Source organism: Aquarana catesbeiana, linkage group LG04, assembly GCF_042186555.1.
Source record: "Aquarana catesbeiana isolate 2022-GZ linkage group LG04, ASM4218655v1, whole genome shotgun sequence".
NCBI lineage: Eukaryota > Metazoa > Chordata > Amphibia > Anura > Ranidae > Aquarana > Aquarana catesbeiana.
Genome location: NC_133327.1, coordinates 512,500,411 through 512,512,484, shown reverse-complemented (window position 1 = coordinate 512,512,484; position 12,074 = coordinate 512,500,411). Strand labels below are relative to the sequence as shown.

The following is a 12,074-nucleotide window of genomic DNA, read 5'->3' as shown; positions in this document are numbered from 1 at the left end:
CCACAGCCTAGGGACACAGATGTCATCTGCTGCTTTCATGATCTCTGGGACTTCTGGACCAGACTGCACTCCCTTAGATATGGACTCCTCAGGCCACCAATTTTGCAGTAAAATAATTGATGTGTGCCCTGGGGGCCAAAGGCTTCACCAATTTCTGCTGTTTCTCCAGCGTTGCCTCCCTCTTTGTTTGGTTGTGAGCCCTTAATAAAGGAATTTTTGTTTCAATTATACTCGCCTATGTGTGTTTTCCTTCAAAAAACACAGTTTGTTGGTGAGGAGGCAGGTACATTTCAAAATACAATGTGAAATTAACAAGGGACACCAACACCAAGCAATCTCCTTGAGATTAAATAATACAAGATATCAATGGTGTTGTGGTAACTTGACACACAAAACACACACAAAAATATTCTGGAGTAAAAACCAAAAAAAAAGAAAAAAAAAAAAAACAGCCTTGAAAAAAATACAAACCCAAAAAAAAAATTATACAGCCTTGAAAAAAATTTTCAAAAATTAAAAACAACCAAAAAAAAAAAATTGGTCAGATGTGATAAATCAAAATTATATTGAGGGAATCCCGATAAAGAATAAAGAAAGAAGTCTGTGTGAATATGAGCAGCAAAACTACTTCATTCTTCTCACATTATAAAAATGAACAGAGTGCGCTGTATTAAACTATTTAAAACATTGCAGCGTGACAAAAGTGCTATATCCATTCCCAACGCTCATTTTACCAGACCGAGCTGTTCCGTCTCGGAATTTCTTCTGAGCATGTGTGGCACTTTGTGCGTCGAAACTGGCCACACACGGTCGGAATTAACGCGATCGGATTTTGTTATCGGAAAATTTTATAGCCTGCTCTCAAACTTTGTGTGTCGGAAAATCCAATGGAAAATGTCCGATGGAGCCTACACACGGTTGGAATGTCCGACAACACACTCCGAACGCATATTTTCCGTTGGAAAATCCGACCGTGTGTACGGGGCATTACAGTGGTCTCAAACTGGTGGCTTTAAAGCTGTTGCAAAACTACAAGTCCCATCATGCCTCTGCCTGTGGGAGTCATGCTTGTAACTGTCAGCCTTGCAATGCCTCATGGGACTTGTAGTTTGGCAACAGCTGGAGGGCCGCCAGTTTGAGACCCCTGCAACGGATCATCAATGTATGTTACATAATACTTACAGCTACACTCTGTATGCTACATTGTAGGTTGCATTTTCCTAACCAACATTTTTTTTTCTCTCAATGGTTTCCAGTTTCTCTGTAGCCAGTAGGGATGAGCCGAACACCCCACGGTTCAGTTCGTGCCAGAACATGCGAACAGACAAAAACATTTGTGCGAACACCGTTAAAGTCTATGGAACACGAACTTGAAAAATCAAAAGTGTTAATTTTAAAGCCTTATATGCAAGTTATTGCCATAAAAAGTGTTTGGTGACCCGGGTACTGCCCCAGGGGACATGTATCAATGCAAAAAAAGGTTTTTAAAACGGCCGTTTTTTCAGGAGAAGTGATTTTATTAATGCTTAACGTGAAACAATAAAAATGAACTATTCCTTTATATATCGTGCCTGGGTGGTCCTCTTGTCTGCCTGTAAAGTAGCGCCTCTTTCCCATGTTTATAACAGTACCGCAGCAAGATTACATTTTTAAAGGAAAAATGTCATTTAAAATTGCTCATGGCTGTAATGTATACATATATACATAAAAAAAATATTTGAAAAAAACAGCATGGGTTCCCCCTGTCCATTATTAGGCCCTTCGGGTCTGGTATGGATATTAAGTGTGAACTCCACGCCAAAATTTTTTTTAAAATGGTGTGGGGGTCCCCCCCAAAATCCATACCAAGCCCTTCAGGTCTGGTATTGATTTTAAGGGGAACCCCACACCAAATAAAAACCCTTATCTGAGCATGCAACCTGGCAGGCCACAGGAAAAGGGGGAGGGGGGATGAGAGAGTGCCCCCCCCGACCTCCTGAACCATATCAGGCCACATCCCCTCAACATGGGGAGGTTGCTTTGTGGTGCTCCCCAAAGCACCTTGTCCCCATGTTATTGGGGACAAGGGCATCATCCCCACAACCCTTGCCCGGTGGTTGTGGGGGTCTGCGGGCGGGAGGCTTATCTGAATCTGGAAGACCCCTTTAACAACGGGGCCCCCAGATCCCGCCCCCCATGTGAAAAAAAAAAGGGTCCCGTGATGTAAGTGCATCATCAATCACACCGCTCCTCCACCACTCCTGCCCATTGAAATCAATGGGCAATGTTGCCGAAGCGCCTGCAAAGCGATTCAGCAGCGGTGTTTTGCGGGCGCTTTTAACCCTTCACTTGGTCGCTAGCAGGGCACTTTTAACCGAAAAGCGCCGCTATTACAGCGGTAAAGCGCCACTAATATTAGCGGCGCTTTACCGCTAACCTCCCCCCCCCACCCAAGTGTGAGAGTGCCAAAGTTTTGGCATGTGTGTTGGTGAATATATTATCAGTCACTCCCAGGAGAAGGATCAGGGGATCAAGTTTGACGGATACTCCACTAATGGAACTAATGTCAGCAGCCACTGCCCGCCAGAAAATCTGTATTAGTGGGCAATCCCAGACCATATGTATGTAGTTTCCTATTCCCTCTTTGCAGCAGGGGCATTTTTCTTCAACATTGTGGTATATGACTGACAGTCTCTGGGGCGTATAATACACCCTATGGAGAAATTTTACCTGGATAAAACGGTCTTTGGCCTCTATCATTCGGGGGATATATTGTTGGAGGCTCTCAGACCAGTCTTCTTCTGTCAGGTTAGGTATGTCTCTCTGCCAAGCTGTAAATGCTCTGTTGGCCCCGTTATTACCTGTACAGGTGAGCCTAAGGTATATGGAGGATAGCGTTTTATCAATATTGCGTGCCGTGAGGAGTTGTTTAACTGAGTGCGGCGCTAGGACGATCCGGTCCGGAAACTGAGCCCCGACTGCATTTCGAAGCTGCAGAAACTGGAAGTACATCCATGAAGGGAGTGAAAATGTATTCTTTAATTCGCTAAATGAAAGGTGACAGCCCCCAGGCATTATATTTCGGAGAGTCTTGACTTCGTGTCTAGCCCATATCTGCGGATCGGGTACTGACCGCAAATAGGGCATCTGAACATGGCATATGGGGTTCAAGTGGTTAAAGGAGACCATACAGATCCTGCAATAGCCCTAGTTTCACACCTATGCCTTTTTTAGTGCGTTTTGCAGAAACACACTACAGAACATTTAACATGGTTTCCTATGGTACAAGTTCACATCTATGCATTTTGCAGCCGGTGCGTCTTTGGAAAGGGTCGGGGACTTTTTTTCCCGCGAATTCCGGGTAATAGATTTCAATGGAACCGCACCAGGAAGTGTTGTGTTTGTGATGCGATTTTTGATGTGTTTTGCGTTTTGCAGTTTTTATTTTAACACTGTATATAGCTAGTTGCTAAGCAGGGGGCCGCTACGTCCTTAACAAACGATGAGTCATCGGCTGTCAGTGGGCTTCCTCACTGAAAGCTGAATGTAAAAAAATAAATAAATAAAATTTACTGGCAAAGAAAAAAAAAATGGCGTGGGCTTCCCCCCCTAGGTCTATACCAGGCCCTTTGGGTCTAGTATGGATTCGGGGGGGGCCCCCCACACCAAAAAAAAAATAATTTTAAATGGCATAGGGGTCCCCCCTAAAATCCATACCAGACCCTTAGCCGAGCATGCTGTCCGGTAGGTCAGGAAAGGGATGGGACGAGTGAGCCCCCCCCCCCCCCGAACCATACCAGGCCGCATGCCCTCAACATCGGGGGGTGCTTTAGGGCAGGGGGCTCTGCAGCCCCCACCCCCAAAGCACCTTGCCCCCTTGTTGATGAGGACAAGAGCTCTTCTCCTGGCTGGTGGTTGTCGGGGTCTGCGGGCAGGGAGCTTATCAAGGGGCCCCCAGATCCTGCTTCCCCCCATGTGAATGGATAGCGGGTACATCGTACCCCTATCCATTCACCAAACAAACTGTGAAATGTTAACAAACTACAAGATCTGGTTTTTGACAAGTCCTTCATTAAAGCGGGGTTCCGCTACATTTTTTTTTTTTTAAAGTCAGCAGCTACAAACACTGTAGCTGCTGACTTTAAATAAGTAGACTTACCTGTCCTGGGTGCCCGCGATGTCGGCCGCCCGAGGCCGACCCGTCCCTCGGCTCTCGGGTCCCGGCACGGCCATCCTAAGTAAGGGAAACAGGCAGTGGAGCCTTGCGGCTTCACTGCCAGTTTCCTACTGTGCACGTGCGAGCGGCCGGCGCGGCGCTCTGTTAATGGACCCGTGATTTTTCTGGGAACACACACAGTTCCCAGAAGGCAACGGGGCCACTCACCGAGGAGCATTACATGCCGTGGAATAGGAAGAAGCAGATTAGGAAGACTGCCTAGCAACAAGGGTTTCAGGTGAGTATATATATATATATATATATATATATATATATATTTTTTTTTTTTTTTCACATGGTTTTTTTTAATTTTTTTTTTTATTTTTGGTGCATTTTTTTTTTTGGGTGGCCCTCCACTTTAAATAAGAAGCCTGGAGCCATCTTCTCCCTGTGCCTTTTTCTTATGCTGTCTTCTCCCGTAGAGCTGTCTTCTTCTTCGTTGCCGCCAACTTCTTCTTCTTCCTTGCCGCTGCCGTCTTCTTCTTCTTCCTCGCCATCTTTTTCCTCGCCCCCACCGTCTTCTTCTTCTTCCTCGCCCCCGCCGTCTTCTTCTTCTTCTTCCTCGCCCCTGCCGTCCTCTTCTTCTTCGCCGCTGTCTTCTTCCTCGCTGCTGGTTACCCGCTAAAAAACAAAAAAAGCCCGCTTTGTCCTGAAGCTGTCTTTCTCCATTGTAATATTCCCACTGTCCGGCACCTCTTATATAGGCAGGGTGTGTGGCCATCCAATGACGTCACATCAAAGGACAAAACTGACTCTTGTAGTTTGTCAACAATTCACTTTTTGGTGAATGGGTAGGGGTACAATGTATCCATCCCGATAACCATTCACATGGGGGGGCAAGATCAGGGGGCCCCCCTGTTAATGGGGGCTTCCAGATTCCGTTAAGCCCCCCGCCCGCAGACCCCGACAGCTACCAGCCAGGGTTGTCGGAATGAGGCCCTTTTCCTCATCAACATGGGGGCAAGGTGCTTTTTGGGTGGGCGGTGCAGGGCAAAGCTCACTTGTCCCCTCCCTTTCCTGACCTATCTACCGTGTGGCATGCTCGGATAAGGGTCTAGTATGGATTTTGGGGGGGACCCCCACGCCATTTTTTAAATTTTGGCTTGGGAGGGACCCCTCCTAATGCACACTAGACCTGAAGGGCCTGGTATAAACCTTGGGGGGAACCCCAGGCATTTTTTTTTGCGAATTTTTTTTTGCCAGCAATTTTTTATTTATTTTTTATAAAAAAAAGCCTGCTGACAGCTGATAATTCATTGATTGTTAAGGACGCAGCGGCCGGCTTCCTGGCCCCCTCCTTAGCAACCAGCTATATACAGTGTTTACGGTGCGTTTAACAACTTCCTGCCCAGCCTATAGCAAAATGACAGCTGGGCGGTGGTTCAGTTATCCTGACTGGGCGTCATATGACGTCCAGCAGGATAACTGCCGGCGCGCGCCCGTGGGGGCGCGCAGCGCGGCGATCAATGGTGCGGCGTGTCAGTCTGACACACCGCTACACCGATCTCGGTATAAAGCCTCTGACGGAGGCTCTTTACCACGTGATCAGCCGTGTCCAATAACGGCTGATCACAGTGTAAACAGGAAGAGCCGTTTATCGGCTTTTCCTTACTCGCATCTGTCATATGCGAGTAGAGGAGAGCTGATCGGCGGCTCTCCTGACAGGGGGGTCTGCACTGATTGTTTATCAGTGCGCCCCCCCGCGCGGATGCCCACACTGGACCACCAGGGATGCCGCCAGTACCTCAAGGGATAACAGCCACACGTGGATGAGCAGGTATGCCCCCCATGGCCACCAGGAATGCCAGTCAGTGCCCTAAAAGATACCAATCAGTGCCCACAAATGGTGCCAGTCAGTGCCCACTGTGAATGCCTGCCAGATGTCTCCCTATCAGTGATCCCCAGCAGTGCCACCCATCGGTGCCCATCCATGCCCATCAGTGCCCACCAGTGCCCATCCGTGCCACTTATAAGTAATCTTCAGTGCAGCCTTTCAGTGCCCATCAGTGCCGCCTATGAGTGCCCATCAGTACCACCTATGAGTGCCCATCAGTGCTGTATACCAGTGCCACCTATCAGTGCCTATCATCAGTGCCACCTCATTGGTGCCACCTCACCAGTGACCAACAGTGCTGCCTTATAAGTGCCTGTCATTGCAGCCTCATCAGTGCTCATCAGTGAAGGAGAAAACTTACCTATTTACAAAAGTTTATAACAGAAACAAAGAAAAAACTTTTTTTTTCAAAATGTTCGGTCTTTTTTTATGTGTTGCGCAAAAAATAAAAACCCCAGCAGTGATCAAATACCACCAAAAGAAAGCTCTATTTGTGGGAACAAAATTATAAAAAAAAATTTGTTTGGGTAGTGTTGTATGACCGCGCAATTGTCATTCAAAATGTGACAGCGCTGAAACTGAAAATTGGCCTTGGCAGGAAGGGGGTGTAAGTGCCTGGTATTGAAGTGGTTAAAGAGAAGAAAAAAAACGTAAAAACTTCACTTAAAAACGCATAAAAACACGGGTTTAAAAACGCAAAACGCATTGCAAAACGCGCCTGAAAAACACATCCAGCACAGCCGCATAGATGTGAACCTAGACTTACGGGAGAAAATACAAAAACAAATCTATGTCTTTAGATACTGCAACTGCAACCATACTACGGCTGACCTAGCTCAGAGGAGAATCTTTGAATTTCCCATCCAATCAGGATTCCCCAACTCTCCAAACAGTGCAAACACATTAATGGAAAGATCATTTTGCGGTCAGGTCACGGCTTTACCTCCAACTGCCATCTCAAACGCTTTCAGGTACGCAATGTAAATTTGGGGTATATTTCCACATCCAGGAGAGACAGCTTCAGACTACATTTGCCCATAGTAAGGAATGGCTGTACGCTGGTAAATAATGCGTTTGCATAAAACCATACACACGGGCATGTATCCCTGAACAGGGCTTTTGTGCGCCCAGATATTTTATGTCTGTGCACATGCGCAAGTTTACACAAGCATACTGTGTACCTGCATACAGCTAGCATACCATTATTCCTTCCTACTGTATGGCCGGCTGTTTATCCTGGGCCCACAATTAACGTCAGATGCATGAGGCTTAAATATCTACACAGACATAAGCTTATTGTACTGGTGAAGAGGAAAAAGGCATGTCATACATGTTGTTCTGTTAACCAAGGTGCTGTCTACCAATATTCCTAAAATGGATTCCATGATTGCCTCTGTTGTTTATTTTCAGCTGAGTCAGTTATGCCAGTGCTTATGCGTTTTGTAACACAAAAATATCAGAAAGCATTAGAATGGAAATATGTAGTATCATTTGCAAGAGAAACCTGTACCTTTCTACGCAGTTCAGCACAGGCCTTGAGGACAAGCCCTCTATTTGCAGCTCAGGAATACTGGCACAGATCTACTGAACAGTCAGTCCCTCCTTCTCTGTGCAATGGAGCAGAGATCTAGCTGAACATAAGGGGAGGGAGGGGAAAGAGGTGGCTCAAAGCACAGCTAATATGCTGTGCACTATGCATAGTCTGTAAATAGACGGCTGCTGCTCTTTCAGTGTATGTATTAAACAACTGTGTTATGAACAAACAGAATTATCATGAGAATTGCTACGTCCATTCAAAGCTAGTAATTTTTACTGATAAACGGCAAGTTTGTTAACATTTGCAGATGTCAGTGTGTCAGTGCAATTTTCCTTCCTTATAAACTTGTTTTTGTGCAGATCTCAAGTTAGTCAGTTCGTTTTATTCATTGTTTATAAACAAATCGTGGTAGATTATCTCTTCTTCAATATACAGACATCCCAACCTGCAAAAACTCATTTCAGGGAGGTGACGCTTCGTGCCGCCCCCCCCCCCCCCCCCCCCAATAAAATGCAGCCTTACCAGTGCCAATTAAATTTAGCCTGATCAGTGCCAATTAAATGCAGCTATACCACGCATCGGGAAAATGTTTCACTGCCTGTGATTAGCGCAGCGCTGTGTCGACTTCCTGGCGCGTGGAGTTTGCAAACACGCCGGAGCACATCCTTAGTCCTGGGGTCTGACTGCTGGTCCTGGGGTCTGGCTGCTGGTGCTGGGTAGCCATCCTAGTCAGAGAATCCCCCAGCAGGAGGGGGGTGGGCAGAGGCAGAGAGAAGACTGGGCACTGTGATCTGTAGGCTGTAGCAATTAAAAGAAAAAAAAAAGTTCCCCAGACTCTTTCTCCACTTTCGGGTGTCGCTGCGCAGTGATCTCCTATGCGACAAGTACATAACAGTTCCGGTCTGCCCGGTGGATTGATATAGAAGAGACCTGTCATTTACTTGTCGCATAGGAGATCACTGCACAGTGGCACCCGAAAGTGGAGAAAGAGTCCGCTTGACTGGGGAAAGTTTTTCTTTTAATTGCTACAGCCTGCAGATCACGGGTGGCGCACAGTCTTCTCTCTGCCTCCGCCCACCCCCCTCCTTCCCTCCCCTGCTGTATTGGCCGGGCCGACCTGACCTGAAAAAAAAAGTACTCATGCAGTAGTATGGGCTGTCCGCCCTCTGCCTCAGCTCACAGCCTACATCCGCTGTCACTCAGTCACAGACAGAGCGGCCCTACTCCATTCGGCCGCTCGGGCTACTCTGTCTGTCTGTGGCTGAGTGACAGGTCCAGCCGGGAGATCGCCCTGCACTCGCGGGTGTCCGGGTTCCCGCAACCAAATGCGGGAGACTCCCGCGGCTCGCGAGAGACTTGAGATGTCTGAATATATTGTGTGTATTTCTCAGTATCCTTCCTTATTTAATTTGTATGACTTTAACTATTAACCTATCTTCACACTATTGCTGCTGCATAATCATACGTTTTTGTAGCCCCCTTTTGTGTGTTTTTACATGTGTTTTTGATGCATTTTTATGCTTCATCTGTTCTTAATAGGAAGAGGAGACTGGTTATTAAAATTAGATATGGCCAAAACTTTTTTGGTCATACTTCTCTTCTGGGTCACAGGAGTGCACTTACTTTTGCACTTCAATGCCCCAAAATCACCCGAAGTGAGCCTGCTGTCAACTGACATCACTGAGCCACTTCAGGCTCTGAAAGGATCCCAACCAGTGGCGGCCTGCTCATGCAGGGCGCAGGGGCGCTGTCCCCCTAATCCATGCGCTCGGCTCCTAATCTACATGCTGGGTGCTGGACGCATGGATTTCAATTTCTACTATTTTTGTGAAGCATGGGATTAGAGCCTAAGGCTCTAATTGGCTTCAAAAAGTGTGGGCTCGGGGCACAGAGCACTGCTCCCCAAGCTCACCCAGTTGTGTGACATAAGTGAATTAATATTTGCTAATGTCTTCCTGTTTCTCCTCCTGGCCAATCAGGAAGCGGGTCCTTAAACCCGTTTGTCCATGAGTCCTAAGAGCCGATTGGCTGAGAGTCCTAAGTCCTGACTGGCTGGGAGGAGAAGCGACCTCCGGGACTCAGGAGGAGACGCAGGGGGGGAAGCTGCCAAAGCCGGGACCTGGATGGGGTAAGTGCGGGACTGGCGGGGGGCCTGGCAGGCGACGGGAGAGCGATGGGGTGATCAAGCGACGAGGGAGGAAGCGGCGATCGATTGAGCAAGAGCCGGGGGGTGGTTGGTTGGCTGACTGGGATGGGGGTGGCTGGCTGGCTGGGGGCCGTGGACCACCCCCCCAAGAAAATTGAGCACCATCCGCCACTGATCCCAACCATACTGTCAGTATCCACCCAGCTGCCTGATTGACAGCTGGTACTGGCTCTTAGCATGCGGCTGAGAGCTGGAGCCAGCTGTGCCTACTATTCTTCAGCCAGGCGCTCCAGTTAGTGCTGGAGGGGCAGAGCAGAGTGCAGTGACTGACAATCTGAGAAGACCAAGACAGTCGGTTCAGCAGGAAACAGCTAAATTCTGATCCATCTATGGGCAGGCCGGTTGTATTGAAGTCAATCTATTGATCAACTTCAGTACAACCAGCCTGTCAGGTTTTTTCCATACGATCATTGCCACTGGCAATAGCTGACAGCAGTGATCATTGTATTCTGATGGCAGGAGGGATTCCCCCATCAACACAATTACTGTTTTCTTTTCTTTCACCATGCGATTTCACATGCGTGGAGTGCCATTCAGAATGAATGGCAGCCCTCGTCTTTTCTCACAGCAGAGCGATTTCACTGTGGGTGGTTGAGGGTATCGCTGCAATTTCCACACCCACAGCCACAGTCATAGGTGTGAACCTAGCTTAAAACACGAAACCCTGCCAAACACTCACTAAAAACATATATACGTATGTTTTACATGCACATTGAAGTGTATGGGGCAAGATGGGGATATGCTGGACCAGTGGCAGCTGATGACGTTTTAGGATGGGGGGCGCCAGACCCCACCCTTCCTTTTTGACCCCTCCCACTTTTAATAAGCTTCACCCCTTATAGAATCCACCCACTCCGTCCCCTGTATTCTACTTGCTTCTACCCATAGTGTCAGCAGTATACAGCTCAGCATCACAGGATAGAGTATACAGCCCAAGAATCACAGGACAGTATATAGCTCATCCTCACAGATCAGGGTATATAGCTCAGCATTACAGATAGGGTAGATATAGCCCAGCATTACAGATAGGTGTGTATATATAGCCCAGCATTACAGATAGGTGTATATAGCCAAGCAGTACAGATAGGTGTATATAGCCAAGCAGTACAGATAGGTGTATATAGCCCAGCATTACAAATAGGTGTATATAGCCAAGCATTACAGATAAATTATATAGACCACCCCCCTTCACAGTGACAGAACCCCCCCCCCATACTGACAGCACCCTGTGCAGTTCCCGGAACGGGGCTCGCTCCACTGACAGCACCCCAACCTAGACCTCCCCCCCCCCCCCACAGCACGGGGCTCACAGCATTGACGGTATCACCCCCCCGGGAGGTCTGGAACGGAGCTCACTCCACTAACAGCACCACTTTCCGGGCTGTGGAAAGGATTGTCCTTTGTCTCCACTTACCCTCACAGTGCGGGCAGCAGCGACAGCGGACACCTCCTCATGTTTTCTCTGCTTGCCAAAGTGCCGCTAGGCATCCAATTGGATCGCCTTGCGATTTGGCCAATCGGGCAACAGGTCTCACCAACCTGCCTCCTGATTGGCAGGGAGGCACTGTAGTGTGAAAATAGCGAAAATTAATTCGCTATGGTCACACAATTGGGTGGGATCGGGGCACACTTTCTGCGCTTCAAGACCACCCTTATTTGAAGCCTATTAGCTTCTTTTCTATGCCACTCCTTTTGGAAGAGGCACGCTGAAGGCTTTGAGCCCGGGCTCACACCTATGCGAATTGGATGTGCGTTTCCCCGCATCTAATTCGCATAGCAGGAGAATGTGACTGGCTCCCTATGCAAGGCCCGCCTAAAGTGTTGGAGAGAGGAGAGGTGGGGGTAAGTAGAGTATACAATACAATATAGCTACTTTTAGACTCGTAAAAAAAATGCAATTTACGGCTGAACAAAAAAAAATGTTATGCTTGTGTGTCTGAGATCTAACAGCCATTCCTGTTCCCCAGGACAAAAACAAGCATTTTATCCTTGCAGCACAGTGGAAGCCAAACTGAAAGGGTCAATTTTTTGGGTTTAATTTAAAATATAGACTTTTATATTGAGGCTGGCTTCATACCTATGCAGCATATGTGTTTTCCTGTATATTTTAATTGCCTTTGGCAGATGCCTTGTCATGCATTGATGTGTGCTGCCATTTCCATCAAAAATCCCTATAACATCTGGACAGATTCAGTTATAGGCATGAACTTTTTTGGCCACCACACATCAACAAACAGTCCTGATGGGATCTAACGCTACTGAAAACAATGGCAAACTTGTGTACATGGGTTAACTTGCATAA

General features: G+C 47.5%; 1 protein-coding gene across 2 annotated transcripts in view; it reads right to left on the bottom strand.

Annotated features, from left to right (window-relative positions):
* EPM2A (EPM2A glucan phosphatase, laforin) overlaps positions 1–11,276 on the bottom strand; it is a 410,272-nt gene extending 398,996 nt beyond the window's left edge. The window contains exon 1 of one of the 2 annotated variants that reach the window (XM_073627740.1): positions 11,187–11,276. The gene's annotated coding sequence lies outside the window, so the exon portion shown is untranslated. Of the gene's footprint in view, positions 1–7,539; positions 7,669–11,186 lie in introns of those variants that run through there. The other variant, XM_073627739.1, reaches the window with a different exon arrangement.
* Between the last annotated feature and the right edge of the window lie 798 nt (positions 11,277–12,074).